The sequence below is a fragment of the Schistocerca piceifrons genome, chromosome 4, assembly GCF_021461385.2.
Source record: "Schistocerca piceifrons isolate TAMUIC-IGC-003096 chromosome 4, iqSchPice1.1, whole genome shotgun sequence".
Classification (NCBI taxonomy): domain Eukaryota; kingdom Metazoa; phylum Arthropoda; class Insecta; order Orthoptera; family Acrididae; genus Schistocerca; species Schistocerca piceifrons.
In genome coordinates, this window is record NC_060141.1 from 592973300 (window position 1) to 592978730 (window position 5431).

Below are 5431 nucleotides of genomic sequence, written 5' to 3' on the forward strand. Positions count from 1 at the left end.
CGAGAATTACATACTAGCATCTAATCATACAAACAATCTAAATTAGTCAGAATGCTATGCTGCTTTAATTGGAATTGGTTATTCAACATATTTTCTTTTTTATGTCTAAAAATTTCCACATTCGCTAATATATTCAAAATATAGCTTTATTTCTTTTTGCGAAGTATTTTTAAATTTTCTGAAGGGCTTGTGAGTCTGTGGCTCTCATCGCGTAAGTACGCTGTTACTGCAGATCGAAAGTTATCTAAGGTGTTCCTAAAATTTTATTCGAAATGTCCTACCGGTTTGTCCTGTATCTTTCTGAGGGCAATCACTGTATGTAATGCACTATACACCCGCCTCATTATATTTATTCACCACAGCTTTTTCCTTGTGCCCGAGTTTTCTGCCTGGATCTGAAAATGTAAAAGACGCTGGAATAATGTTTTTGGACCTCATACGTCTGCCAGTTTTTTTTTCAAATATTGCACCTAGATGTAGTCTTCTACAAAAAACAGAGCGTTCCTTTGTCTACTCGGCTGGTCTCAGCGTTACAAAATCTGCTTTAATAACATGTACGCAAATATATCTATTGTTCATGTCTGGCAGTTTTTCTGATATTGCACCGAGGTATAAAGCACTCCGTCATCAGGCCACAAGTGGCCCATCGGGACCATCCGACAGCCGTGTCATACTCAGATGAGGATGCGGATAGGTAGGGGGGGGGGGGGGGGCGTGTGGTCAGCACACCGCTCTTCCGGTCGTTACGATGGTATTCTTTGACCGGAGTCGCTACTATTCGGTCGAGTAGCTCTGAAACGTCCCCTTTGAACAATTATACATGACTGTGCTTAAACTGACACACAATATTTTGTTAGCGCAACGCAATCTGACTTTCAAAATTCCCTACAAAAGAATGGCCCTGACTAACATTAAACTATACCTTTCACAAATCACTTACCTCACAAAAATCTTTGCTGCTCAAGCTACTGCAATACAGCGAGCGCCACTACTGCCAGCTAAATAAAAGATTCAAACTATGGAAGGCACTAACTACTGATAGGGATAGTTAGCAAATGAAAGATATTAATAGAGAACAAACAATGTATTTACCTTGATATCATCATATATAAATATAGCAGTTCATGACAAATTTCAAAACTCCGCCATCTCTCTCCCCACATCCACCACTGCTGGCGGCTCACCTCCAACTGCGCAACGCTACGCGCTGTTCACATCCCGCTGCCTAACACTACAATGGCGAGTATTACAACAATGCAAAGCAGCCACAGACTGCACACAGCACAGCCAGTGATTTTCATACAGCGGTGGCGTTACCAATAAAAAAACCTAAACAGCCTACTTACAGCTCCTCAATTGGCATCACGAGGCTGAGTGCACCCGGAAAATTGGCAACAGCACATGGCAGCCCGGATGGTCACCCACTCAAGTGCCGGCCACGCCCATCAGCGCTTAACTTCGGTGATATGACGGGAACCGGCGTATCCACTGCGGCAAGGCCGTTGCCGCACAGAGATATAGTATTCTACAAAAAAATAAGGGCATTCCTTTGATGCTCCACTGGTCAAAGCGTTACAAAATCTGATTCAATAACATGTATGCAAATATACCTATTGATCAGGTGCAAAGTATTATGGCGGTGAGTCTGAGCGCCTTTTCGGAGATACTATCTAAGGAGACTGGTTTTATTAAAAATCGTTTCATCTTTTAATTATTTTAAATTCGGGGATGATTTTTATTCACAACACGGAGGGTTATTCATGGGCTTTCCATGTGCCTATGGCGTAGCAAATACTTTTACGACGAACCTTGAGCAAGAATTTATGACAAAATTCCCTCAACATGCTAGAAAGTTAATTTTAGGGAATAGTTATATTGGCTATGTTTTGATATTATATGATAGTAATAATGTTGAAAGTGACCATTTTCTTCGGGATCTAAATAGTTTGAAAAATAAGATACAGTTAACTGAAGAGTGCACTGAGAATCACTCTTTACCGTTTTTGGACCTCAAAGCGACCTTAAAAAACAGGCTTCGATATTTACCGAAAGCCGTCCACGACAGATCTTGTCATACACAGGCAACCATGTCACCCACTGAAACATAAAACCGCAGGATTTCGAGCCACGTTAAACTGAATGTGGGAAGTGCCCCTTACCAGAGAAGCTCAAGTGGCTGAATATGAGGACATACAGTATATAGCGTATCAGAACGGTTACGATCCAGAATTTGTTAACGCAAGGAACAGGAATATACTGAAAATGAAAAAGCTTCTTCCCATAGCAGATTAGAGGCAGATTTTATAACACTTAGACCAGCTGAGCAGACAAAGGAATGTCCTATTTTTTGTAGAATACCATAACTGGGTGCAATATCCGAAAAAAATTGGCAGACGTATGAGACAGCAAAACATTATTCCAGCACTATTTTACATTTTCAGATCTATGCAGAAATCTCAGGCACAAGGAAAAAGCTGTGGTGAATAAATATAATGAAGTGGGTGTATACTGAATTACATGCAATGGTTGCACTAAGAAATATTGGATAAACGGATAGGACATTTCGAATAAAATTTCAGGAACACCTCATCTTAAATAACCCCCGATCTGCATTAACAGCGCACTTACACGACGAAAGCCACAGCATCACAATCCCTTGAGAAAATTTGAAAATAATTCACAAAAAAGCACCATAGCATTCTGGCTAATTTCAATTGTTTGTATGATTACGTGCTATTATGTGACGAAATTCTGTACTGTTCTCGCTCGTAAAGGTAGCAACCCGGCGCTCCTAGTTATCAATATATGATGTCACACTGCCCACAAGGGTAGCTTCCGTTGCGCCAGCCAACTAGTCCCTGTCGTTCGCCAGGGCCGCTTTTGCCTTGCCCTGCATAGGGCTGCCTGCTGTCACACTGGTAAGACGCTACCACCTAGTACGTTCCACATAGTACGGGGTGATTCAAAAAGAATACCACAACTTTAGGAATTTAAAACTCTGCAACGACAAAAGGCAGAGCTAAGCACTATCTGTCGGCGAATTAAGGGAGCTATAAAGTTTCATTTAGTTGTACATTTGTTCGCTTGAGGCGCTGTTGACTAGGCGTCAGCGTCAGTTGATGCTAAGATGGCGACCGCTCGACAGAAAGCTTTTTGTGTTATTGAGTAAGGCAGAAGTGAATCGACGACAGTTGTTCAGCGTGCATTTCGAACGAAGTATGGTGTTAAACCTCCTGATAGGTGGTGTATTAAACGTTGGTATAAACAGTTTACAGAGAATGGGTGTTTGTGCAAAGGGAAAAGTTCTGGACGGCAGGCAGCCCGTGACAGAGCACTTCATCACTGGCCTCCAAGAAGCCCTGATCTTACCCCCTGCGATTTTTTCTTATGGGGGTATGTTAAGGATATGGTGTTTCGGCCACCTCTCCCAGCCACCATTGATGATTTGAAAAGAGAAATAACAGCAGCTATCCAAACTGTTACGCCTGATATGCTACAGAGAGTGTGGAACGAGTTGGAGTATCGGGTTGATATTGCTCGAGTGTCTGGAGGGGGCCATATTGAACATCTCTGAACTTGTTTTTGAGTGAAAAAAAAACCTTTTTAAATACTCTTTGTAATGATGTATAACAGAAGGTTATATTATGTTTCTTTCATTAAATACACATTTTTAAAGTTGTGGTATTCTTTTTGAATCACCCTGTATTTTACAGGTGCCACGACTAATCATGTTAGCAGTTACAATTATTTATCGCCAATCCGGCCTCTTTTATTTAAAAAATTTAGCGTCCATTCGTTATAAAATATTTTCTTTTTTCTTTTTAAGATCCAGTCAAATTTTAAAGAATGGGGCATGTCTTATCTATCTTTCACTCTCCATAGTATTGACGATATTCTCTGAATGCTAAAGTTTGACTGGGAGTGATGGGTATGCCTATGATCTTTTAACGCAGTGAGTATGTTTTCGACATTCCTTTACTTATTTTAATATCCACTACACGGGGTGATACTGTACTTTGCTTTTTACCATGTAGGTTCAACTGATGCAGCTTGAAGCCGCAGAAACTGTCGTGTTTTAATAAATAACAGTTTTACCTAGCTGCAAGTGGAGCTCTTCCTAACATCATGCCTTTCAACAGCTGCGTTTGCCGGGAATACAAAATAAGAGGTCCAGTGTGGGCTGTAGTTATCGTATAGTACCAAATTTGATGAATTGTACCGCGTCGATGCATAACTGTTTTATGCTGGGAAAAAATTTGTTCCAATTTTGGCCACAGTTGCAAATCTGGCGATGTGAATGCAAGAAAGGCGTATAGAAGTTTTGTCATATGTAATGTATTAGGAACGGGACGTGGGCAGAAAAGGTCAAACAAGTGAGAAAGGCATAATGTTGGTATTATTATTAACTGCCTCTTACACAGTTTGTTCAACATGAGCACCGGAGATGTCGACAAGAAACTGTACAATTCTGAATTAGCACCTGGTGGCCAAAATTAACAAATCTACCAAAGTTCGCTGCCACACGATAATTACAGCCCACACGAAACCTCCCTGAGTAGCTGCACGTTAATTATAACCACCCGGTACATGTGTCAGGTGCCGCTCCACGTAAGTAGTGTAGCGGTTCCCTCAGTAGTGTAGCTGGAGTAGACAGCAGCGCACACCCATGTAGTTGTGACGTCAGCAGCGGAAGTGTGGGTCCCTCCTAGTCCATTCCTTCCCCAGCTGCACATTGTTTTCGGAACCTCTGTCTTGCACAGCCCTGGCCAATGCACACACTGCATACCAGCCACTCAATGGATGTTCCTCGAGGCTGCACGAGATTAGCCGAGCGGTCTAGGGCGCTGCAGTCATGGACTGGGCGGCTGGTCCCGCGGAGGTTCGAGTCCTTCGTCGGGCATGGGTGTCTGTGTTTGTCCTTAGGATAATTTAGGTTAAGTGGTGTGTAAGCTTAGGGACTGATGACCTTAGCAGTTAAGTCCCATAAGATTTCCCACACATTTGAACATTTTGATGTTCCTCGAGTTCACCGAACGCGAGAAAGGTCCTCTCAAAGGCGCCGTGTTGGGTTTTCATGAGCTTCTCTTTGCCATCTCGTACGCAAAACGGAAATCTACACAATTGGTAACACAAATAAAAATACATATAAAATACAACTACACCTTCCTAGCGAACTTTAGTTTGGTTCCCTACCCTAATTTTCATAAAACATCAAGGCTTTCCTTTCGTAAACAAGAGCATCAAAGATGTTCAAAAGATCTACACAACTGTGAGTCAGATTTACAGAAATTAAGAAAACTTGTACACATTATGAACCCTGATTAATTTCAGTCATGTTGGATAAATGTTACTGATTGTTTTTCTTTATGCAGGACAAGAAACTGATACTGACTTAGCATGTGTTTCCATGGTCGATGCTATGGGAGGTATG

General features: G+C 41.7%; 1 pseudogene; it reads right to left on the bottom strand.

Moving 5' to 3' along the window:
* Positions 1-1389: 1389 nt before the first annotated feature.
* On the bottom strand, positions 1390-1507 carry LOC124796932 (annotated as a pseudogene).
* Between the last annotated feature and the right edge of the window lie 3924 nt (positions 1508-5431).